The sequence below is a fragment of the Pelmatolapia mariae genome, linkage group LG18 (assembly GCF_036321145.2).
Source record: "Pelmatolapia mariae isolate MD_Pm_ZW linkage group LG18, Pm_UMD_F_2, whole genome shotgun sequence".
In the NCBI taxonomy this organism is placed as follows: domain Eukaryota; kingdom Metazoa; phylum Chordata; class Actinopteri; order Cichliformes; family Cichlidae; genus Pelmatolapia; species Pelmatolapia mariae.
This window is the reverse complement of record NC_086243.1, coordinates 16,864,047-16,891,116: the sequence shown is the minus strand read 5'-3', so window position 1 is coordinate 16,891,116 and position 27,070 is coordinate 16,864,047. Positions and strand designations below refer to the sequence as shown.

Here is a 27,070-nt window from a genome sequence, read left to right as displayed (position 1 = left end):
TTTGTAGAAGACTTTTCTGAGTTCACTGAGTTCGTAACAGAAAACCAATAAGGAAAACATGTGCAGGATGTAAAGTTTGAAGGGAAAAACAAGTATAAACTGTGCTTTAAAACTTTAGAAGATAAAACCTTCCATCAGCAATCACTAAGTTGCTAATTGGGCATTGAACTGTACCTTTTATTGTGAGTTTATTTAGAGACTGTTGTGCACTACAGCTAAAAGTGTGTGTGTGTGGGGGGAGAGTCATGAATTTATTCTTGCCATTTAAGCAAAAGGAGAACCAAAACACTGAAACAAAGAGCATTCAGTTTACAGTTTTAATAGACAAGCAAAAGAAGGCAGATATGAACAAACATCCAGTAAAACACAGAAAGAAGTGTGCAAAAATGAAAAACACTGCATATCAATATAAAAAAACTACAAGCAAGACACTCAATACAAATATGACAAAAGCTTCGCTATATAAAAGCTTGCCTATAAAAAAATGTGGTCTGAGAATTAAAAAGCAATCACTGATTCTGCAAACCTTATCTCCTCAGGCAGCTTGTTCCAAAGCTGAAGGACTTGTTGACAAAAGCAAACAAACATTCCCTGACTGGCACACACACTGCAACAGTCCAGTTCTCCCAGTAAAACTTCCTGCTTTCCCAGAACCACACAGTGACACCATGTTCTCCTCCCCATCCTACCCAGACTTAAATCCCATATAATCAAAGCACGTCATTTAGCACCACCTTAGCTGTGTTTCCATTTGCATATGTGACAAAAATAAAAAACTTGATCAGTACGCTGTGTTCAGTTCCTTTCCTTTTACTCGACACGTGAGTGTTGCCATGTCGTAAGAGGATGCAGGGAGTTCAGTGCACCGCTACAATCTGTGAAAGCCACCTAATGGCATTCAGTCACCATCTAAATGAGTAAATCCCTTCTACTTCCTGGCTTTGAAGCTCAATTAGGGGTGTTTCCATTTGCATGCAGAATCCAAACCTCCTTCTGCCTGGGAAGCTCAAACGATGGGGAGACACTGGACAAAGGATGGAGAGGGATGCTGCCCTGTTGCTATGGCAACCACCGGAATGTACAGGCTGGATCGTGGCGGTTCTTGTGTGGAGTGCCAGAAAAGAGGAAAAAAAAACCCCCACACACATCCATGTTATGTAAGTAGGGGGGGGACGACATCAAATGGGGTCTCATAAATGGAGCTGCGCAATAGCCCCCTGGCCAAACACAGCTTTATGATGCTGGTCAGCTAGCAAGCACTCACAGTATGGCATCAATCAATGCAAATAACCCTTATTCCATAGTCACAGTGACAGATTTCTGAGATCTAATGTAACAACGCACGGTGATGTGCAGGAAAATCGGTCATTGTTAGGGGTTACTGCTCTGTTGTCAGTGCATGCACAGTACAATCCTACTCATTTCTGCTGTGGTGTTGTGTAACAAATCGCACTGGTTCAAACCAGCGCTGGCGCTTCTTGTAGTCAGTGCGAAATGGATGGAGAGCTCCCTGCATCATAAAGTCATGGCTCTAGAAGGACGAGAGAGTGATGAAATTTGAAAAACAGCTTCAAAAGAAACCAATGCAGCTTTTTGTTTTATGCAAAATGCATCTTAAGAAAGCTGCAAGAGAGGAGATGTCAGTGGAGGACACATGTGTCTCCTGGCTCATTTCTTGGTGGGAAGCATGAATAATCTTATTTTAGAGAGAAACATATAGAACAAGAAAAATTCTTTCGAGTGTGAGAAATCATCAGAATTTATATCTTTGCAGGGAATAACTCCATCTTTTCTTTCTCTTTCTCCCACACATTCACTAAATATTCACTCTCACATGCATTTACAAGCTGTGCTTACAAGCGCTATCAGAAATAAACATGCAAACTCATCCCTGTCTGCATGAGCAGAAATAACATGCAGCTGCAAATTTTCTCCAGCTGCACTTATACTCATATAATTTGGTATGTTCCCACAGATGGGCTCTGTGCACTGGCTACGAGGATCCTGATTGGCTGAGCACTCTGGTGTGATTGGACTTATGTTAGATCCCCAACAGCCACTCAAACTTACCTGTGCTGTGATTGGTCACGCCATTACATATGACACAGTGACACAGTTTTGGCTGTGCTCTGCTGCAGGAAACACAGTATGCTTTTGTCTCTCGTCGATGGTAAAAACATGGAATAGATGGAAGCATGATAAGAAAGGAATGGGGAGGTGTGTTTGCAGTCTTTTCGTAGGTAAAAGTGTCAAAGGCAAACACATAAATGTCCACATTTAAAGTAATGAGAAAAAAATATATATACAGTGCTTGCACGTCCATCAGTTTATTGCTACTCTTGCTTATTAATTTACTTGTAAGATTTAGTTGGACTTCAGGGTAAAATATCTGCACTTTAATTCTGCACTTGAGTACTTCTGCTCAGTCATCCAGCATCTGTTGAACTTTTCTTCTTCGCTGTTGCTAAAAATTACTGTTCATTCATTCAAGTGTCAGGAACGTGTTGAATTCATAATTAAACATCCTGTCACAAACAGTTCTGTGCAGTTTCACCAGAGTTCAAACTGTCCACACTTCCATGGCTTGAAAAGGGGGCTGAGGAATGGCCAAATGCCAGTACTCTTCCACCTCAAAATTCACAAGGGTTGCTCCCCTCCCCCAAAGACTCCCTGCTGATTTATCAACAGGGGGTTGTCCCTTCTTTAACATATAAAACAAAGGATGGCCAGCAGACCCCTACAAGTCCTTTTTCTTGGTAATTTTCCATGTAGTAATAAGGCACGCAAGGAAAAAAAGCTTCCATGTGCTACTGAAATTTGGGGACAGGGACAAGTTTTTTTAAAATGACAAGATTCAAAGACATTTGAAGGGATCCTGGACATCCTTTAAGGAATTTTGCTGGCAAACGAACAGAAGACACTCATCAGATCTGGGATCTAACCCTCATGTTTACTTTTTTAAATAATGTAAAATAAAATCTTAAGTCGACTTAATAATTCATTTCAAAGAAAACTTTCAATGTGTACATCGCATTTTGTGGTTTCCAGGAGTGTAAAGAAGTAATCTTCAAGCTGACAGTCACGTGGCAGTCACTACCTCAAACCTGTTTGCTCAAAAATTTGACTAACAAAGAAAAAAGTGTCTCGTTCACATCAGCCAAACACAAGCTTATTGAAAAGCAACACTTCAAGATGCCTCAGCCAGAAACACCCTCCTTCACACCCTTTCTCCTTGTACACATTTGTAGCTATTGTGTGTATTAAAACCAAGCTGAATCAAAGATAAAAGATTTCTCGACGTATTCAGCACATTTTGCGCCATTTGAAACGTACCTTCTGTAGCTCAGGATCAACTACACATAAGAAACAGGAAAACTGATAACTTTACTATTACTGATGAGTAAAAGTATTATTAATGTTAATGCAAAAAAAAAAAATAGTCCTTTAAAACTGTATACAGGATTCAACTCAGGAAAAGAACAGAAAACTTAAAGAATAGATGTCGGAGTTTATCCTGATTGTCACAGGATGAAAGGCGGTGTATTGCATCACAGGGATAATGCAGAGAGAGAGACAACCATTCACACTCGGTCACCAGTTAACCTATCGTGCATGTCACTGGACTGTGGGAGGAAGCTAAAGTAGCCTGAGAGAACATGCAAACTGCACTGACCACAGTGTGCTGAGAAAAAATACTCTCTAATTCTAGGATATGATTTGCTGTAGCTGCTGGAGTTGGGCCGGATTAAACCACAGAGACCCTTTTATGTGTGCTCCAAAGCCAAAAGCATGTCGCCCAGTGTTGACAGTACAATGCAAATACTGGCCATTTAAAAAGAATTCCTTGATCGAGAAAGTTTCTCCCAGAGGAGTTTTTCACAATGAGCGAGTATCTGGAAAGAACACCAGCAGATCAGAGGACTATGGACAGTTCTGAGGTTTTAAACTCTCAGTTTACTCCACCACAACACAAAGACATTCTTTGTCTTCTCAGGAAGGGAAAAGAACACAAGCACAAGCATAAATGAGCATAGCCCACAGTACCAGTTGTTCCACTTATTTTTGATGTCGCCCCCAGGTGACAGTACACAGCTAAAACAGGAAGATGTGGGTCTGCAAAGCTTTGCTTAGCACCTACAGTCCACCAAAGCACTACATGCTGAGCTTTTTAGCATGTTCATGGGAAAAGTTGCTTACACACTGGAAGTCCAGTGGTTTCACATCTAGGGATTAGTAAGATCACTCTGACGGTCATGAGAGGCTTATTGTGGAAGGATAGATGAAAAAATAAAAACAGTGCTTCCAAAGGTTGCAGTTTTTATTCTTTTCTTAAAAACAGAATTGCACTTTTAACCCATTTATGGGTCATATAGTTAAATAAAACCATCAGGGGAAACTTATGTATGATATAACTCCTAACACATTACATACACCTGAAATGGTGAAGAATCCAAACAATGTGCAGCTCTTTTGCAAGAGGTCAAAAGTCAAAAATGTTCAGAGCCTGAGGTTCAGTGTTTAACATTAGTTTAAAAATGCTCCCAGTGAAATGTGGTGGAACAGAAACACAAAGCAGCCTGAAACACAAAGTACAAAACTGTAAAAAAAAAAAAAAAGTAAACAACTTAAGTAAATTTACAGACTCACTTGGCCCTTCTGGGCAAGATCAAATTACTATTTGTAGAGTAACACTTAGAGTCAGCAGGTTTGAGCTTTAAAGGTTGGGTGAGACGGAGATGTAGATGACATCACTTAACATGTCAAGCTTTGTGAAACTGTACGCGTATAGATGTTTTCAGGTAGTAAGAGCAAACAATAAAACCGTAAACGTCTTGAGAAGACAGATTTCCACCATGGTAAGCAGCCCCGGACCTTTAGACGCGTCACATGATGTTAAACTTAAACCAGCCTGCGTCCTGCGTTGACCTGTAACAGCCGAGCACACTCATAAGACTTCCTGAAAAGCACGTGAAACTCGAACATATGAAAAATCTTTAAATAAGCTTATCATAATCATCTACATGTCTTCTATGTGATGCTGGCATTTCCCATAGTGCTTACTTGTTTGCACTAAGCTGGCTGATCCTGCCTGACAAACTCTATGTGCTCTTGTGCAAACAATAATCAGGTCACGACTAATGCAAAAATTATACACCCTCATAAGAGAGAGTGTTGTTCAAGGACTAATTTTTTTTTTCTTATATAGGAAATAAGAAAGCAATTAAAAATACTTGGCAAAATCGGTTCTTTATAAAGCTATATACCAGCAAAGGGAGTACATTCATTTTCTGTTTCCACTTTTTACGATTAAGATTGTCTTGTTCAGATTTGGCTGTTTTTGAAAGACACGCTTAAATTAAACAAGATGCAAAGTATTAGAACACTTTAAGAGGACGACAACCTCAATCAACACAGCAGGAGCTTGGATACAGAGTCAGAGTTTATGCAACATCACTAGTATTGCTATCAGCTTATCAGATGGACAGCAATACTAAAGTACCCAGAAGAAAATCTGTAGTATCGTTTAACACTACTTTACTTCTTCTATTTATTTAGAGCTGATTTGTTTAACACAAATTCTTAATCATCAAAACCAAAGCCTGAAGAGAATTTAGGTCACAGTTTCAGGACACTATTAAAAAAAACACCCCTTCAGCAAATATTAAAATACTATCCAAAAGCTTAATAATTAAATAAAGCGGACATGACGTGTTAACTACTTACATGTGCCCCCCAAAAGTTGATTCTGTTGATCTGGACGTATCGTTTTCGGTGGGAGAAACGTTTCCCCAAGATTGTTTATAAGGTTGGGAAACCTGCAGTCAGCTGAGACTGAAGAAGTCACTTGGATGAGTGACGAAACGTTTCTCCCACTGAAAACGCTACGTCCAGATCAACAGAATCAACTTTAGGGGATTTACTTACCTGGATGATTGAGCATGCATCAAGATACTTTCATGTGGTTTCTTAAAGGAGTAAAATTGATGAGATGAACTGACTACAACGGCAGTTTGAGCATTCAGACACTTAGCAAATGACATGTAAAAAGGGTGTTATAGTGTTCTCTGTAGTGCATTATGAACTTGAATATTTAAGGTTTAAAAAGTGAGCAAAACATTAACAACAAATATCACTAATTTTTCTTTCCAAAGGTAACAACACAGAATATAAACTTCTACTTTGCAGGAAGTAAAGGGCAGTGTAGGACTTCAGGAGTTTGAGAAGAGATGTGTCCAGTGAATTAAAGCACAAGAGTTCAAAAGAACTTCTATGGTGGAATAAAATGTTGACTATATTTAAAAATATTTACAGTGCACTACCTTGAACCTTTTGGATCAGGGCTGTGTCATAAAATATGACTTCAACTTCTACAAAGTTTTAATATTTTTCTGAACAGCAAACGCCAGGGTTGAAACAAACAAAACATGGCAGTGCAATTCCTCAGGAGCTGTCTATAAAAGGTGAATGTACATACTGTGGCATTGCCCACTGTGAAATCTCAAGGTGAGCATTTTAAATATGGACGTTAGGGTTACACATGACCGTGACACTCATACAGTAGCAAATCATTAAAACCTGTCCTTTTTGACTCTTGTGGGAACCATGATTTAGAAACCGAATGACACGTTGCATGCAGCAACTCATGAAACTAGCAATTAAGACCATAAACTAATCAGGAAAGTTATTACTGTGTTTACTGGAAGCTGAGGGTCCGTTTTCCCGTGCACTTCTACATAATCAGAGTTCTCTTTGAAACCAGAATGCAACTTTAATGCCCTTCTCTGCTCCCTTCACTTTTCAGACCACAAAGCTACATCCATCTTTTATATACAATCTATCCTCGAAACTGGGTGAATACCAACAGACCCAATGTTAAAGGTTTTTAAGAAGAAATAAATATTTTCTCAGATTCAAAGTTATTGGGATTCTAACTCTAGTCCTGCCCTTTGCCTTTCCATCCTCTCCCCCTGCATCACACACCCAGGACATGATAAAGGATATTAAGACCGGGCAGAATTTTGCATAAAACAAACAACCTGGTTAAAGTCCGTTGTTGGTTATAATGAGGCCCAGAGCAGGACCTGAAGGAAGAACACTCTACGTTTTTTGTGCGTTCACCTGAGCAGCTAAGTCCGTTTCTCTATTGAATCCTCATCTTTGTTCATAAGTGTTACAAAGTGTATGCTTATTCTTCCAGGATTTCTGTTGATCTTTTTCCACCTCCCTTTAAGCATACATACACAATGCATGCACAACGCACATGCACACGCATGTCTCTGGCGTCATAAAGCCGGTGTGTGTTTATTAAGTAAGCTCAGTGACGGTGCTCCAGGCTGCGGAGATCAAACCACAGAGTCAGACTGTTTCTTCATATCTAAGTAACGCGGTACAACATGTCTGACCTGAGGCTTTGATTATGTGCACAGTTAGATGGAAAGCACAATATTAAACATTAATTAATTTAATCTTGACTGTGTTTGTCTTGGCTTTTAAAAGGCAGATACCACAGTTTGTGTTACATAAGATGACGTGGTGACAGATGACTTTTAAATGACTGAGTTTATAATGTTAAAAGGATTAAATGTTCTTCAGTTTTGAACTTCCTTTCATGGCTGATTGAACATGAATTCACACGAAATCTGTGATTAAATGTAGCAACAGTTGGCAAGTAAGTTTTCTTTATGACCATCTGACGCAAGTTTTCCTCCAAATTCTTTGAAATCTCTAAAACTGACAAAACTTCCGAAAAACTTCTTGAGTCACTATTTAAAAGAAGCTGAAAACAATGCTGAGTAGGAGAAAAGACGAGCCCTATTGCAAGTAACTTCCATGTAGCACAACCCGTCATTGGTTATTCATTCTTTCTTTGATTGTGATGGATCACAGCCGAGTATTATTAATAAAACCAATGCATCACACCTTATGGGAACCGCCCTAGTTAGTCATGCTGGGGTGAATACTTTATGGCAGACTATTGACTCTGAGTCATCCTAACCAAAGAAACAAGAACAGCACAGGTCTAAACATTGGGTGATAAAATTACATGTGTAATAACAGAGTTATTAGAGCCTTGTGTGATCTTATTAATTTTTATTTTTATTTCACTTTGACATTTTGTTTTTAAATCCATTAAGTTTCACTTAGTTTCAAGAGTGTTTTTTTTAGTTTAAAAAAATCTGCCCAAAGTGCTGATTTTAGCAAATTTCTTTACATATAAATTTTCTGTGTAATTTTGTTACATAAGTAAAATCTAAAATTGAAAAAAAGTTCAGTTTAAAAAAGACCACATTTTCATTTATTACTTTGATTTTATATATTTCAGTTGCAGTTGCTTCATGTTTATTAAGAGTGAAGAATCTTTTTTTGTATGTATTTAGTGTAGTTTTTATTAGTTTTCGTGTTTAGTCATTTACATTATTATTGAATGGAGGACATATGTCAGAGGCAAGATATAGGAAAACCAGTATCAGTGTTTTTATTGTAACAGAAACACTGATACTTTAAAGCAGTTGACTCTCAGTCTAGTAGACTCAATAAACACGTCCATCAGTGCGTCATCAGGCAAGCTATAATACAGGTTTTACTAAAGCAACAAACACTAAAACCAAGGATATTTCCTCTATGTTTTTAAGAGTTCTAGCTTTTAGTTTAGATTTAGTTAACTATAATAAATGTGTGTGATGGTTTCATTAACAACAAATCCAAAAAATAAGCACTTGGAACATCCACGAGTAATGGCGACCTGCACGCGAATTGTGTAACCCTGTGGATGTTTGGTGTTGTGCGTGGGCAGACTTTACACACATGATTAAAAGTGTAAAAATACACTAACCCTTTGTGTCTAAATCTACTGGATTTCGTACTCATTCACATAACTGTCACGTCCCTTGCCATTCACTTGTACATAATGAGAAAGACATTTTATTGTCCATGTGAGATGACACAAAAGCTCATAGCTTAAATGGTGTTTGTAATTGGATTGTTATGTAATGTTTAAATTGTGAAAGCAGTGCATTCTGGCACAGCCTGTTATCGTTTCGGTGTTTTGGCTCTTGATAATATCTTGTTTATGTGTAAACTCAACACAAGTTTCAATTTTTAACAGCTTATATCGTTAACTTTACATTACTGCTGCATTCATTTAGCAAATTAAGGTTACACTTAGCAGTCAGACTGTTTTTCTGCTCGTACATAGTATTTTGTAAAGTGTGAGGAAAACATGGTTTTAAATTGGAGTTAGGAATGCTGATGTCTGTTTGTTGGTCATATAATTATATTATGGAGAGGTATATTTAGCGATAGCTTAACTTTTCATCATGTAGTTTCACAAAGTTGAAGTTTTGGCAATTTTAGTTAACAAGCAAATACTTTACGAGCAAATAAAAACCATAGCCTGAAGGAAACCTATCAAACTTACTCAAATATTATAAGACTGATTAGAATACAGCCTCAGCTATGTAAATGTTTCCTCACTAAAATAAGATGGTAAACACTAAACCTAATAAATGTGCGTGTTTTAGCAAAGTTACTCTGTTTGACAGAACGATGACATTAACATTTGTCTCAGAGCACAACAGCTCAACTCTCTGAGGATGTAAAATTCATCAAGTACACCTTGATAACAAAGGCCTGGATTCCCGTTTGTCTTCAGAACAGCCTTTGCACAAACTCAGTATAATTCAGAAAATATCCCTCAGGGATTTTGGTCCATATTGGCATCACAGCATCACACAGTTGCTATGGTGTTTAAAGTTGGTACTAAGGGGCCCAAAGTATGACAAGAAAATATCCTTTGCACCATTATAGCATCAACAGAAGCCTGACCAGCTGACACAAGGTAGGACAGATCCATGCCCATCCAAATTTTGCAGCAGAAATTCAGAATCATCAGGTCATACATCGTTTCTCTAATGCCCTATTGTCCAATTTTGGTAAGCCTGTGTGAACTGTAGCATCAGTTTCCTGTTCTTGGCTGACAGGAGTGGCACCTGGTGTGGTATTCTGCAGCTGTAGCCTATCTGCGTCAAGTTTGGACATGTTGTACCTTCAGATATGTTCGTCTTTATGACAGTACCTTAGTTAGAACAAGTGGTTATTTGAGTTCATGTTCCTGTCCTAACAGCTCAAAACATATTAGCACTGTGGCTCATTTTCTCTTTTTTGGACCATTTTTGTAAACCCTAAAGACGGTTTTGTGGGAAAATCCCAGTCGATCACCAGTTTCTCAGTTACTCAGCCCAGCCCAAATCACACCAACCTTGCCATGTTCAAAGTCACTTAAGAGGTCAGATGCACAGCAACTTAAGAAAGACCAGCAAACAGAAAAACGCTGCAAAAGCACACATTACACAACCAAAGTTCAACCTGTGGATCTTTATGGACTTTATGCTTTATTCAACTTTTGTTTTCTGTGCATTTACAGGGTTTTTCTATTTGCAAGTGTTTTCTTAAGGTGCAGTGCATTTGACCTTTCAGGGCCACCGTATATATATTTTTGGTCATTCTGATGTTCAGTTTGAACTTCAGCAGGTCATCTTGACCATGTCTCCATTGTCTAAATGCTTTGAGTTGCTGCCATGCAATTGGTTTGTTAAATATTTGCATCAACAAGCAGTTGAACAGGTGTTCCTAATAAGGATGAGTATATAGATACTTTAAAAGGAATATCTAACAACTCTGGCTTCATTACCCAAGAATAGTCGCATAAAACAGTATTCAATGTGATGTTATGTAATTTCATATAAAAAAGTGCTGGACTTACAATGTTGTACTTTTTAAAAACTGCAGCAAAGATTAAAAACAGTAATACCAAAAACTTATATATACAGTCAGTGATATAAAATGTATTTATGTTGGCATGAAAGAAAACCTGTCTCAGTATAATTCTCTTGTCTCAGTCCCCCATCAAGTCCTCATACACAGATTAGTTGGTGGTGTTGCATAATTGTCTGCAGTGTGTCAGGGCCTGCAAGTCATCTCATCCAAGCACGCATGCACACACACACACAGACACACACACAGACACACACTTCAGAGGACCTCACATTGCTTTCCAGTAATTTCCTGGAGACTTACCCAAAACCAACCAACCTTAAACTAAGCATTTATCCTAAAATGAAATGGTTTACAGAATGATGACCTGCTTTTTCCATCCAGCGTAGAGGCAGGTACTCACATTTTGAATATGTAAATAAAAGATATAACATAGGCAGCAGAAATGCACACATGTCACAAGCACAGGGACGTGCTGTTTCTATGTCTTTCATTCTGCATGCTGCTTTTACGTCACTGTTTACTTCACAGAACTGTATCAATTCTCTCTGAAAATGTAAAGATGAGGACAAAAACAGCAGATAAATTGCTCACTAAGCACTTGAGGCTTGCATCTAACCCAGAGATTTAAAAATGATTACACAAAAGCAGTGCCCTCTCCAACCCCCCCGTACCCCATTTAGCTTCTGTAAGATTAAAGGCTGATCATGTATCTGATGGTGCCACAGCAAGTTTCTTACTGCCATTAGTCTGCTGCAAACGCCTAATCCCAGCAAATCCTTTATTTTCCCCAGTACATCCAACACACACACACAATGCCAGCCTTAAATGAGGCACAACAACAAGTAGGATAAATAAGTGAAGTAGGACCAAGGAATGAAAACTGCTGTGTCGCTGCTCAAAGGATTGTCATCACGGAGAAACAATTTTCTTCTAATCCACGGCCAGTAATCAAAGCAGACGACAATGACGCATTTGCCCACGAGACTGTGTTCTTGGTGTCCGTCTGCAACCTGTTCAGAGTAATAGGATCACCGCAGTGGAGGGCAGGGGTTTTAGGGAGGTCATAACAGTGGGGGTGTAACAGGCTGCTGAGACGACATTGTTTAGACAGATGCATGTCTCTCATTGGTGAAGCCAAAAGCAGAAACAAGTGTGTACAACTGATACAGAAGACTGAATTTGGATCACGTGTGCAGTTTGAGTTCATTTAAACAGGTTTTAGGTACTAAAGTCAAATCATGAGTAAAAACTTTATAGCTATAAAACTTATAACCTTTCTTATAGAACTTAAAACACTTCACAAAAAGAAGATTTTCAGAGACACAAAAACATTTTTTAACCTTAAACATAATTCGCATCAATATTTATTCATAGCAAATAATCAAGTTTGGATGTGGGTTTTAACAGACTTCCTCTCCCCAGCTTATGACCTTGTTTCCAGAACGAGATATCCGTGCTTTAGAAACAAACAAAAAACAGAACAAATTCTGAATTTGAAAATTAGGGCAGTAGTCTGTTTACAACTCTGTTACATCATCTCTGCTTTTACAGCACTGCGTAAGGATTTTTTAACTTCACTTGAAATTCACATTCTTCCTTATTATCATATTTGGGCTGTTCAAAAGCTCTTGAACTCCTTTTTCATATGTCTTATTTAATGACCTTATAGTACCATATCACCCCATTAGAGCACTTCGCTCTCGCACTGCAGGCTTACTTGTTGTTCCTAGAGTATTTAAAAGCAGAATGGGGGGCAGAGCCTTCAGTTTTCAGGCCCCTCTTCTGTGGAACCAGCTTCCAGTTTGGACTCGGGAGACAGACACTATCTCTACTTTTAAGATTAGGTTAAAAACTTTTCTTTTTGCTAAAGTATATAGTTAGGGCTGGACCAGGTGACCCTGAATCCTCCCTTAGTTATGCTGCAATAGGCATAGGCTGCTGGGGGACTCCCATGATGCATTGAGGTTTTCCTTTTCAGTCACCTTTCTCACTCACTATGTGTTAATAGACTTCTCTGCATTGAATAACACTTGTTATTAATCTCTGGCTCTCTTCCACAGCATGTCTTCTATCCTGTTTTCCTTCTCTCACCCCACAGCAGATGGCCGCCCCTCCCTGAGCCTGGTTCTGCCGGAGGTTTCTTCCTGTTAAAAGGGAGTTTTTCCTTCCCACTGTCACCAAAGTGCTTGCTCACAGGGGGTCATATGATTGTTGGGTTTTTCCTCTGTATGTATTACTGTAGGGTCTACCTTACAATATAAAGTGCCTTGAGGCGACTGTTGTTGTGATTTGGCGCTATATAAATAAAACTGAATTGAATTGAATTATTTTGTAAAGTGCCCACTCTTTTAAGTGAGTCACATGGTAAACTACAAATAAACCAGTTTTGCACCCGACTATCTCACTGTGAAGGTATTTTGCTGCAGGTCAGCAGCAACGTAGTATGATGAAACTTTCCAGGTCACGGGTGGTGGGAAAGGGGCGAGACGTCCTCAGTGACGTATCACACCCTCTTCTTTTTTTTTCTTTTTTTTTTCTTTTTTTTAAACCTGTCCCGTTTGGTTCTTTTGCCATCAGAATTATTGTCTAAAGGCGAAGAAAGATGCCCAACAGATTTACTTTACCAAATGGACCATCCCAGCCTTGCCGTAATGGTCCATTTGATTTACCTTTTATTGTTTATTTTATTTTATTTTATTTTATTTTTTTTTACTTGCTAGATACGGGACAGGGGAAAAGAAAAGGGAGAAAGAAAGAGGAGGGAAAAAACAAAACAAAACAAAACAAAAAAAAACAGCGGAGAAGAGGGACGGGGATAAAGGGCAAAAAACAAAAACCAACAAAATAAGCAGACAAAAAATACATATATCAATCACCTGGATCACCTGTTGAGAAAGAAAAAAGAAAACAAGCAGAAGAAAACGAGAGTAATAGAATAAACAACATCACAATGATATATGGGAATATAACACTAAATACTTAATATTAAACATTATTGTGCAGCACGTAAGATCGACAGCGCACAGTGTGCTTTGAGGTAGGAGCCAAAAAGGGTGTAGTTTGTGTGTGTGATCACCTGTGTGTACACCTGTGAGCATGAGCTCGCTTGTATTTAAAAGGTTCCTTAATGTAATGATCTGCTAGAGGGTGTGGGGGGCCACAGTCCCATCCTCCAGGGCATGAAGCAGGTATGGAGGAGATCAAAACTCCAGACATCCAGAGGCCCCCAGAACACAAGAGACCAAGGAAGACCAACAGAGGGGCAGCCGCGCCACTGTCCCAGAAAGAGCTGAGGAGAGTCCCAGATGAGGGGTCACTCAGCAGCCGCGGAGCAGAAGCCAGGGGGGGTTGCAGTGACGTGCCCGTGAGCTCCGCCGGCAGCCAGCTGTGCCTGAGTGACCGAGCCCCAGGCCGAGAGGCCGAGGGCACCCCACCCCCGAAGTGGCCCGAGCGAGCCCCAGGTTCCAGGCCCCGATAAGCAGCCACCAAGGAGTGAGCCGGTGTGTACCCGGACGCCCACCCCCGGACACAAAGAACCACCAACGCATCGATGTCTGAGGGCGTCTGCCACCGGCAGGGGAAGTGGTGGGGGGAGATAGGCCTCCAAACCTTGGAGGGCCTGAGATGTCCCCAGAGAGGTGGCGTCTGATACCCAACCTGACATATAGACACAGACATACAGGCACACTCAAATACAAACATCCATTCCCACCCTCATGCTCTCATAGGCAATTACTCCACACTCAACCAACGTGGAGACAGACATAAAGAGACGCTGTACACACAATCACACTCCCCAAGCGTACTCTAAGAACCGGGTCTAGGTACCCTTGCCCCTGGAGGGGGAAACTGCACCCAGACCCAGGTGGTGTTACCCTTTTCCCTGCAGTGGGGAGAAGCAGACTGCCCCGACTCCGCAGCAGCAGGGAGGCCCCACACACCAGACCCCAGTCGGACGGCCAACTCCTCCTCCTAGCCCCCCCGCTCCAGCAGGCCACAGAGACCGGGGGTGTGAGAAGACTCCAAACCTCCCTCTACCCGCTCATATGTAGTGTTGATGTATGTGTGTTCTAAGGTGCAATTAAAACCCAGGAGGGCATGGAGCTACCTGCCAGAGCAGCAGGTAAGCGCATAGCCCCTCCTGATAGCCCTCAATGTCTACGTGTATTTAAAATTGAGAGGTGGGCAACGACGCCAGGGGTGAGGTGTACACCCTGATGGTAATTTGGAGTCCGTGTTGTGAGCCCACCCCCAAGATCCTATATGTATATGTTATGAGAGTGTGAGTAATGTGAATGTCTAAGTTGTGAGATAAAATTGAGGCAGAGGCAGCCAGAAGGGGACAGAGGGGGGGGATGCCTCCTCTGCACCCTGGTGACACACCCCTACCCCAAGGCCCTGCATGTGTGGGTGATTGTGGTGGAGTGGGAAGAGGGAGGCAGCTGGAGATGGGGAGGGAAGAAAGGGAGGGGCAAGTGACCCCTCCCTGGGGCCAGCTCCCCCGCTGACCCCAGTAGGCACCCCCATGCTCTGCAACCCGCCAGGGAAAGGGGGCCCAGGCCCATCCGGACCAGGGCCCAGTGCAGCAGCGCCGCTAAGCCCCACAGAGCCCGGGACAGCCCACCCGACCCCACTACAGAGAAAACTGCACCCACCCCATCATCCACTCATCTTCCAGACTACACAAGACAATAGACGCCCAGGCTGAGATCTTCCTCCACCTCTCCTATATCTCCCCCTCCTGCAGAGAGAATTCCTGAGGAGAGGAAAGCTCCTGCAAGATGTGACAACCTCCCCCACCAGTTGAAGAGTCCCCCAGGTGGCTCGATGCACTGGCGGCGCCCTGCGCCAGGACTGGGCCCCCATATACCCACCCGCCCACAACCCCAGCAACACACCAACCAGGACCCGAGCCCCCGAGGCCCGGCCAGGGCCCCAGCCCAGAGACGGAGCGCCCCCAGAACCTCACGCCCGTCCCGGACCCACCCAGGGGCAGCCAGGCTACCAGGTCAGTAACCCACGTCCGTCAGCACAGACCCTCCCCTAGCCCCGCTGCACGCAGCCACGAGGAAACCGTCACCTAAGAGCCAACAGAGCCTTTAATTGGCCATGACCGCTACCCCGGGTTGAGCCCCCCAAGGAAGATGCTCCTGGGGAACCCCCCGACGCCTTAAGCCTGTCCCTACCCCCACACCAATCACAACAGTGAAGGTGGGACCAAACTATGACCCCCCCACCCCCACTAGGTGATGGAGCTGATCAAAGGAGCCCAGAGCAATTGATCTGAGCAATTGACCCTCTTCATAATTAATACACCTTACTAACATCAGGACAGAGGTACAGGTAACCACCTTTGTGAACATCTCATACCCTGCGCATAACTCTGTTAAACAAACACTTATGATATCATGTGATGTCACTAACACATCATATTATTAGTAACATTGCTGAATTCCTTTTTTGTTGTTAATGTGTGCAGCTGCGATGTCTTTATTGTTGCAGTTATATCTGTCTGATAGTCACCTTTAAGAATTCCCCAAAAAGACGATAAATACAATAAATACAAATATGCTCCATGTGGACAAATGTGCTTTGGCATTTTCTTGATGAAATAAGTAAGATCTTTCTTTATAATAAAATTGTGTGGACAGCATATGATGCTTCTCAAATCTGGATTATTGTTTAACAAATATGTTCAAGTTACCCATGTCACATGAATCAGTTGCCCCCTACATCATAATCAGAGAAGGTGATTACAAATCCTGTTTATATTTTGTTTTGTCTCAACATTTGTAGGTTTTTAGTTTGTTTATGGATGAAGGGGCTGTGGTTTTTGTGTCTTCCCGACCCCATGCTGTGATTTAGACTACAGAATTATGTCAGTTTTTAATACCTTTGAAAGCCCCATCATCCTATTTTATGCCTAGTCTTGCAATTCAGAAAAACAATTGTAAGCTAAAAAAACAAACTAAATATGACATTTCCCCCTTGGTTTTAACATTCTGACAGCATGATTTGATGTCAGCGATTTACTTAGCTTTAATTTTATTCCAGCAGCACTATCACTGTGGTGTAATTTGGTGTTCTGGTGATAATATATTCCAAACTGACAAATGTTTAAAGGCCCAGAGGTTCCAGAGTGTCCTTTATTGATGGAAATCCTCCGAAAACGTCTGTTAATCAGCTATCAACCTGGGAACAGCTAACCTGACAATCTTTGCTATGCTAACAACGTCATAAACCATATGGTGGAGGGAATTATGAGCTGAGCAGCTGCTGAGTCAACTGACTTCCTGAAGCCACAAGTCAGGGTTGACCTAAGTTCACAGTGAGGGCAAAACTCCAGTATGTGTCATAGGTGGTGGTGTGATATGTTTGATCTGCAGTATTTATGTTAATCTGATAAGCTAGTTATTTTTGGCTGATGATGCAGTGACTGTGTCATATTAACCAACAACATATCACATACAGTTTTGCAGTGCCTTAGCCACAAAGGTGATGTCACTGGAAATACTGGAAACAAGAATGTACACAGTGACGTGGATTACCCCGCCATTTATTGTTTGAAAAAACCTAAACCTGTTTGTGACTTGCTTGTCCAACACATCCCACAGATCTGAGGAATCTGGCGGCCATGTCATCATGTCAAACTTGTTGTGCATCTCAAACATTTCCTGAATCATTTTTGCTTTGTGCCAGGACCAGTTATTCCGACGAAAGAAGCCATAGTCATCAGGGAATACTTTTCCCATGAAAGGGTATACATGGTCTGCAACAATGCCTAAGTGGGTGGCATGTGTCAAAGTACATGTGTCCCAGCAAAACATTGCCTAAAGCATCACACTGCCTCCGCTAGCTTGCCTTCTTCCCCTAGTGTATCCTGGTGCCAGGTACCTAGTGTTCCCCAGGTAAACGACACAAACACACCCAGCCACCCACTTTATATACTCCCTGATCCATTTCTGATCGTCATGTGCCCGTTGTTGGCGCTTTCAGTGATGGACAGTCGTCAGCATGGACACCCTAATGGATCTGCAGCTATGCAGACCTAACAAACAACAATACACTGTGTATTTGGCAGCCTGATCTACAGTTATTTGTCTGTTGGATCGAGCCACAGGGGCCAACCTCACTACCCACAACCTTCACTCAAGGAGCCTTGAATGCCCATGACCCTCAGTCACCACTGTTCATTTATTGGACCTCTCTTAGTAAACAAGTTGTTTGCTTCTGTTCTAATCATCTGGTTATTAGTTTTATCCATTATTATTGTTAGGCATGCATATCTATAGCTGTGTGAATACAGATAGGCTGTATAAAGTTTAGTTTGTAGTGTTGTTCGTTTTTACATGTGGGGGTGGTTTTGATAAGAGTTAAACTTCTACCTACAAACCTTCTAGACTTAAAGCATTTATTTACACCAACATGAGTTGGTGAATGTCTGATACCAACATCACTGATGTTTTTTTGCTTAATTGTATTTATTAAATATTTTTAAAGTTTAACTGTTAATTGTCATTGCACATCTGACTCTTTTTTTCCCATCTAAGTGTCTCTTTAGCTCTATAGACCAGTTAGTGACTACGGTTGTCAGGGAAAAATAAGCATTTGCCAACCGGATAGCGAGCTAACAAGTCTACTGTGCAAACTACTGTGTCGCTGTGTTGTAATTTGGTGTTCCTGTAATTATATATTCCAACCAGACAAATGTTTAAAGGTGCAGATGTTCCAGTGTCCTTCCTTGAAGTGTTTTTTATTAATAGGTTAATCAGAACAAAGACTTGAGTAGGGAAAAAGCTAATCTGGCAATCTTGCTATGCTAACAAAGTTATAAATCATGTGGTGGAGGGAATTATGTCCTGAACAGCAGCTCAGTCAACCAACTTCCAGAAGCGACAAGTCAGGGTTCTCCCACCTTCTCAGTGAGGACACAAAGCCAATGTGTGTCAGTGATGGTGGTGTGATATGTTTGATCTGCCTTTATGCTAATCTGATCATCTGGGTATTTTTGTCTGATGATGTTGTTACTGTGTCATATTAGCCAACAACTGTGTCATACAGTTTTGCAGTGCCTTAGCCACAAAGCATGACAGACTACAACTTCAACAATATAAGCATACTATCTGCGACAGCCTTAGTATTGTCACTGGGATGGGCCTGAATACGGGAAACAAGAATGTAAACAAAAAGTGACGTGGATAGTCCTCGCCATTTATTGTTTTAAGAATCCTAAACCTGTTTGTATGTCCTCTGACCTGTGTTTCATTTCTTTCGTGGCAAAATCACTTTAGGCTTGTATGGATCAGCATACAGGACACACGTCACTCAGCAGGTTTTGACATGCTTCTCGTTTTTCTGCTCTAGATGCATTGGATGTTTTTGGTAGATTAATTGGGTCACCATCATTAACCACCATAAAAACAGTACATAAATTAGTATTTCCAACAATATATTTAGGCTCCAATCAAATATGACTCTATATTAGCTGGAGACTGCCAAGTGAGCATTTACCAACGAGCTGGCAAGTGGTTGCTGGAAGTCTTTGTGTAATCAATTGCTAAAACCGCAACCGCCTAGGCAGTGAACCCCTAGTAACCAGTGGCAGCCAGTGGGAAAAATGCTAAGTTGGTCTCACAGAGTTATTGCAAAACTTCAAGTTTTACTACTGCTCAGTGGTTAGTCAGGGAGCGGTTGCAGACAAGTTGTACCTTCAACGAGAGCTAGTGGTGATTGATGCAATCAGATAGCGAGTAATTAACAAGGAGGGTTTTTGTGCAGTTCTTTGCGACTAATACCTCCTGGCAACATATTAAATTTGGCAGGTTTTTCTGGTTGCCAGATAACTGCCAGCCTGAGTGAATGGGGATTTACATTATATTCCAGTTAAAGAGATTGAATTCAAAGTTTAGCACTAACCTTGATGGGAGTGTTGGACCGATCCAGGGCTGGTATTTAAACAGTAAATAAAGAAAGTACATATCACATTGATAATCACTAATGTGAACAGCCACGTAGAGCAGGTTTTTCTGCAAGACAACTTGCGTCAACAGTGAATTGAAACAACTAAGATTACAAGGTCAGTAGACGGACCACAATCTGTGTCAAAAATATTTGGCTTTTCAAACAGTGCTCTCAAGAGACTGGGACAAACTGCTCTACTTTTAAGATAAAGAAATCTAATCAGTTTATCAGTTCTTTAATGCAAACTGTTCCTTAATATGTATGTTTTCTGCTTTAATACTGTTTGTAGTTAGTACCTGTCAAATGGCTTACATAATATTCATAATAGCTATGAGAGCAAAGCAGTCCAATAGTCCAGAGCAGCCTCCACTCCCAAGTTCATTTCATCAAACAAAAATGGTTTTCAGTGTGAGAACTCCAGACTTAAAAAAGAAGGCTGAAGGTTGAATCGTTCATTTCCTCACATACTGTAAAGGGGTTTTATTTTCTTTTTTTGCACCTGTTAGTTTCTGCTTCTCTCATCAGGAAGTTTCAGAAAATTTTCGTATCTTTTGCTAAACAGACTCTCTTTGTACTAAGAAACAAAGGCTCGTATTTTGGAAGAGTATTGGAAAGAAACATGCTGAGATTGCACATACAACTGAAATTTCAAAAAAGTTGGGATGCTGTATGAAACGTAAATCAAAACGCAATGCAATAATATCCAAATTTTATTTTAAATTTTTACATTTTATTCACAATAGAGAAAACAAATTAAAAGTTTTAGCTGAGAAAATTCACCATTTTAGGGAAAATAGTAGCGCCTTCTGAGGCACTAACAGCTTTAAAAAACAGTTGGGGCAGGGCCATGTTTACCACCGTGTGACATCCTCTCTTCTTTTAGCAGCTATCAACAAATGTCTGGGAACTGAAGGAGACCAGTTTCTGGATTTTTTGAGAGGAATGTTGTCCTATTCTTCTCATCATGTTTCCTGATGAGCCAAATGTTGTCAGTTGGTGAAAGGTCTGAACTGCCTGCAGCCCAGGTCAGCACCCAGATTCATATGCTATGAAGCCATGCTGTTGTAACAGATGCAGTATGCAGTTTAACATTGTCTTGCTGAAATATGCAAGTTAGGGTTGGTTTAGGGCCCGGATGGCTTGGGGAAAGAAGCTCCTCTTGAGTCTCTCTGTCCGGATGATGCAGAACCTTCTACCGGAATTGCATAAGTTGGAACAGTTTGTTGCCAGGATGGGACGGGTCCTTCAGTATCTGCGCTGCTCTAGTCCGGCATCTCCTGGTGTAGGTGTCCTGAAGTGGGGGGAGAGCAATCCTGCAGCAGCGTTCTGCTGTACGGATCACTCTCTGAAGAGCTTTTTGGTCCTTAACACAGCTGTTCCCAAACCGGGATGTGATGTTCTGTGTGAGGATGCTCTCCACAGCGCCTGTATAGAAAATCCTGAGGATCTCTGGAGAGACCCTGAACTTCCTCAGTTGTCGTAGGTGGTACAGGCGCTGCCTAGCCTAGTATGTTGCTCTAAAATCAGCATAGCATCGACCCCTGAAATTCACGGGGGTTATGTTCCTAAAGCACCTGCGAATTGTGAAAAACCACAAATTTTGGATGAAGTCAAAAAAATACCTAGAAATGCCATTTTTTATAGGTTAAACCATGCATATGCATTTGGGTGGCAAACAAAACAGAAAACACGAGAACACTCACTGAAACCCTCAAGGCGAGGTAATCTGTTATGATGTGGGTATGCTGGACTGCAACTGCTAGAGATGCAATAAGGAGAGATGAATGACTGAATAGCTGATGGATGAGTGCAGGGGTATTTCACCATTCCAAGCCACGTTTTCCTCCAAAAAAAAAAAAAAGAAAAACAAAAAACTGCAGCACGTTTTTGCAGAGGGGCTTTCTGCAAACATTTATAACTTAGTTTCCAAGGAAAAATCTGAGAACAACTGATGTCACAAACTCTGAACAGCAGTTTTCAGCATTGATGCACCTTTTCAGATATGCAAACTGTTAATTTCATAGGCACTTATGCACCCCCGTACCATCAGAGAGGCAGGCCTATGACCCGATTGCTGATAATAGGGTGAATGCTCCCTCTCCCTTTAAGTCCAGAGGACGCAGTGTCCATGGTTTCCAAAACTGAATTTTAAATTTCAATTTGACCATGGGACAGTTTTTCTTCTTTGCCTCAGTCCATTTAAAATAAGCTTTGGCCCAGAGAAAACAGCAGAATTTCCATGTCACATTTAATGGTCTGTTACTGCCATTGGTGGATGGCACAGTGAAGTGTGGTCACAGACAGAGATTTCTGGATGAAACACTTAGTGATTTCCATGAGAGAAATGTGTCTGTTTTTAATGCCTGAAGATCACGGGCATTCAGGATTGATTTTTGGCTTCATCCATTGCGCACAGAGATTTCTCCAGATTTTCCAAATCTATCGTGTACTATACTATGTACTTTAGATTATGAGACATTCTAAGTCTTTGCAATTTTATTATTTAGATTAGATTTAGATTATTCTGATATTCAACTTTGATATTTTGAAATTCAATTCAGAGACAGAATAAGAAAGTAGTAACATTTGATACGTTTCTATGCTCTATTGTGAATAACACTTAGATTAAGGTTTGCAGATCATTGCATTGTGTTTTATTTATATTTTACACGCCATCTCAACTTTTTTGAAGCACTATTGTCAAACTTAGAAAACATTCATGGATATTAAAACTCTTTTACATGTTGCATGACTTCTAATCAATGCACTTAGATAAAATCAGCCAATGCAGGTAATCCAATTCAACTTTCAAGGCTTCTCAAATACTAAATTAATGGGATTAATGGGGACATGGGATTTTTTAATTGTGAAAGATTAGCAAATCTAAACACAGCGGTTCTAGGGTAAACAGCAGAAGCAGATGGCATTACACATTACAAAGAAATCTATCAGACCTAATTGGCCAGTGCAGCGTGTTGCCGGTTGGCGTCATATGGCATTGTGAAAAAATTTAATCCAGTTAAACCTTTTTGTTCAATGACCCTGCATGTTTTCCCCAGAGGACTGTGAACTAGAGACTGGTCGCACCACCAGACTGATCTCAAAGAAATGAATGAAAGGGCTCTCGTAAAGCTGGACTGAACATTGCTTCACTCACACGCTAGCGAGGTTACACAAGAGGACACAAAGAGAAGCACCATGCACGCTCACTGCATGCATATTAGAGGAGGAGTTATGCAGCACAGGATGTAAAGTTTGCTTGGGCATATTGGTACTTTTGCATGTGTAATGCCACTTGTTGCCACTGGAATCCAAACAAATGGTCACAAATTTTACACAATCTCTCCTTCCAGCTAGAGAAGAAAACTAAAAACTGTTTAAGTCAATAAGACTATAAGTGATTGGTCTCAGTGTGGTGGGTCTATTATAGTAAACTACAGACCCACCTGCTCAGATTACAGACAACCTTTGGTACAGCTCTGTTACAAGACTGAACACTGGGCCAAAGTCATGAGGAGAGTGAGACATGGCTTACAGCAAATGTTTTTGTGGACCAGATGTGGTCCAAAAGTCACAGTACACCTGACATCTGACTCACAGAGGAGCAGCTCTGGCTGAATTTAGGCAAACAGAAACTCCCTGAGTCAAAGGCAAGTACAGTTCCTGAAAAGAAATCAATTATATGTCAAACAATAAATGCTGTGTGAGTAAATATGTAAGAAAAAAAAAAGTGTAGAGAACAAAACTTTGTATTGAGTTTGTACAGGAAGCCAACCGGCTGAACAAGCATGTGGCATCTCTGTACAACCATCACTCACAATCAATAAATTGAAGAGTTTAACAAAATAGACTCACTGTAATTTTACAGCCATCCAGGGAGTTTCTGCAGATGTTAGTACACCTATAAAGGGACACCAGGAAGGACTACTACACAAATATCATGCCACGTGGCTGTATGTTGTAGAGATAATCAACTGATATAGTTTAGAAGCTTATCTTGAGCCATATAATTTGCATTTTTTCATCACGCGGAAATAGAATAGAAAAAGCTAAATATCATAATAGCATTCAGTGAAGCTTATTAAACTGATACAAACAGCTGCATCATACTACCTTTTATTTTACCAAGTTTTATATATATTTTTTTTAAATTTCCATTACATTTTTATGTGCCATTAGATGAGTAGAAAAGAAAAAAAACACTCAAGATAAAAAAGATACTCAAAAGCAGGCCGAAAAAACATGTTCAGGTTTAGTGTACATGGTGTTTGCACTATTTGAGTTCTTACCGTGAGCAGCACAACTTGAAGTGTCAAGGATAAAGACCAGTACACCCACTCTGAACTCTGAAGCTAGGGATTGCCCTCCAGTGGTGAAAGGAGAGGGAGTTTCTCAGTAAATAGGGCAGAGCAATTATCCATACCTTACTGCAAGTATTCATACATCAAGAGAGAATATAATTATATAATTGCACCGTTTTAGCAAAGAGCATGATAAAACTATCTTTACAGAATTTTTAAAAATTAGTTTTGTTAATCAGATATTTAACAGTGCAGTTTTGTTTGGTGTCTCAACGGCAACAAAAGTTAGTGAAGTTCGGGGGGTTTTTGTTTGCTGTAATTGAAAACATAAATAATGTGGTACGACTCATTGCACACATCTGGATTTCCTCTGGATGAATTGGGGGAAAAAATGAAAGAAGTCACCCAGAAGTCACCAAAGAGTTTAAAGCTCCACACAAAATAAAAGACACATTCTTCCCTGGTAGCATACAGTATGTCTGGAAAGCAAATACCTTGACTTAGATTCACTTTTCTTTTTTCTTTGTCTGAGCTGCCTTCCTCTTCAGCGTTTTCACATCTTCTTCTGGTTCCCTAAAGACAGTTTTCACAACAGCATACCAAAAAGAGGTCATTACTAAAGCTCCACCAGTCCTTTTGAACTCTCATAGTGGCATTTTTGTAAAGGTTTTATTGTCTGCTTTTTATTCTTTTCTATCTTAAAACTTGTCATTTAATCACTTCCCATCCATGCAATGTTGCTAAAAAGACACTCAGGTAAGCACACACTGCTGCCCTCCAGCCGAACAATGTGTCCCAGGTTCCCTGTCGTACCGTGGGAACTGTTCCTGTGGAGAGCACTACATTGTGGCAAAGAAATTGTCAAGAGGGACAGTGGGATAAAACAGGAGCTGTTCTTCGGCTTGGACCCAATTCATTTAGCTGACACACAGTGTCCTGTTCGTGTAACATCACCCGTCTCGACCTGAACTGGGCCGGAATGGAAGCATCTGATTGTTCCTCTCTGGGGTGCAACCGCAACTACAGACTGAAGGCACTATTATTCAAGCCTCTCTGCTATGCTGACATTTAGCTGAGTCATCTCAATTAAAGCCTGACACAAAAGACAACAAATAGCCTCTTTATGTTTCCAGGATTGGGTGGAAATCTCTTGAATCGTTGACAATGGCACCTGTTTTCTGTGAATGTATTTGGCAGGATGTTATATAATGTATATATGGGGTCAAGCTCAATTTAACTTTTCCTTTTATTGGAACTGCTTGTCATTGTTAGCAGGTTGTGATTGTAATTAATTTTTAGAAGTTGTAACAAAAAAGAAGATGAAAAGGTGTGTCAGTGGAAAGGTAGCTTGCTGTTATATACAGCTTTTTGCTTTTTCAGTATATATAAGTATAAGAAAAGGAAAAAGGCTCAAAATACAACAGGCACTTGACACTTTGAGAATTAATAATTCAAAAAATCAAAAGATCAAAATGCTTTTAATGTGACAATCCATCTTTTTTATTTGTTTTTCTACGTAATGTGAAATAATTTGGTACAACCCTAAAAACTGAAGGCATCCGCTTTGTCACAGTAGAGACGGAAAGAGCACAAAATCCTCACGTTTAAAAACTAAAAACTGAGATGTTTTAATTTTGCTGTTAAATTTACTTTTTCTTTCTTTCTTTTTTTTTTTAAACAATCACACTTTTCCAGTTAATTTTCTAATCATTTAAGTCTATATAATATAATTTCAGGCCTGAGAGCATATGAGGAGTTTTGTTTTAAACTTGTTTTAAAATTTCAGATAAAAAACCCCCCACAAACTTTCACTGCAGTTTGACTCCTGAGTCAACTTTGACCTTAACTGCTGGTGTGCACCCTACTCTACTTGGGTCAAAGGGAGGTTAATTAAACAGCATGAAAAGGTGCCAACAGCCACGCAGGAAATTAAATAAGCGACTTTGCTCTTTGAGCTTTGGACTAAGCTTTACCTGCAGGAGCACTGAACACAGATGTCCTGCAGAATTTATAATGAGCTTGTAGTGCAGAGAGATACACGTTCTTCTATCAAAAATGCTTTGAAATCAGTCAATACCTGGTAATCATATTATTGCTCGGAAACACTGGATGGAAATCCATACACACTGTGTTTCCCTCTCAGATGTATCTTTGATTTCATGACTGTTTCACAAAGCAGCCAATAAATGTTGTCAATAAATGTCCAAAGCCATCATAAGACAAAGACCCAACCAGTTCTGACACCATGAAATTCAGCTCGGAAGCAGATTGTTTGAGACTGTATGATAATTGGGGTTGGCCTTGTTTGCTATTTATGCAAGAGGGGCTTGTTTATTCATCATGAGTTCAGCTCTGAAAGCCCCATCAGATCTCAATGGCTTCATTATGGTGTGAGTGGCTAAAGCCTCTTTCAAACTTCAAACATAAGGAGCCTCCCGCTCAGGCAAACCGGCCCGATGATCTGCAGAAACTGAAATGCAATCATTCTGCACAGGCTAAAGCGGAACAGTGAGGAAATTTGAATAACATGAGGCCTGCTGTCTATTACTGTAACCCACAGTGTTATGCAAGCTCTATTCTCCTTTACATTTGATCATCAGCCTGGGGAACACATGAGCACATTGTGTTCCCAGTGCAGTTATTGCAAAAAATAATAAGTTTCATCTGCAGCCATAGCACCACAGAAATGTACAAACAACTGGCTGAGGACTTGTTTCATTTCCACTGACCTGTTAGCAGAGCTTCCATGTGTTGTATGACTCCAAAGAGAAAAGGGCCACACACACAGCTGGGTCATTGTTCTGAATGGAGGGGGCCCAGAGTGTTCAAAGCCTCTTTGGGAGCGTATGGCCATAAGCCTCTTTGACTGTACTCTCTGCACTGGCAGACTGTGAACCAGGTGGAGTACAAGCATCACTGTAACACCATAAACTGCAGGTTTAAACCCTGCAGAAAAAGTTCAGTACACATTCCAGCACAGGCTCAATATACTGTTTTATTTTAAGTTTTATTGTTAAGCTGTGCATGAGAAG

At 40.6% G+C, this 27,070-nt stretch overlaps 1 long non-coding RNA gene across 1 annotated transcript; it reads right to left on the bottom strand.

Annotated features, from left to right (window-relative positions):
* Nucleotides 1-20,475: 20,475 nt before the first annotated feature.
* Nucleotides 20,476-26,850, bottom strand: LOC134617216 (uncharacterized). The gene is made up of 5 exons (XR_010091503.1): nt 26,768-26,850; nt 24,533-24,611; nt 24,027-24,164; nt 21,441-21,580; nt 20,476-21,311 (listed from the first exon to the last, which is right to left on the bottom strand). It is a non-coding gene; the product is annotated as an uncharacterized LOC134617216 (long non-coding RNA).
* Between the last annotated feature and the right edge of the window lie 220 nt (nt 26,851-27,070).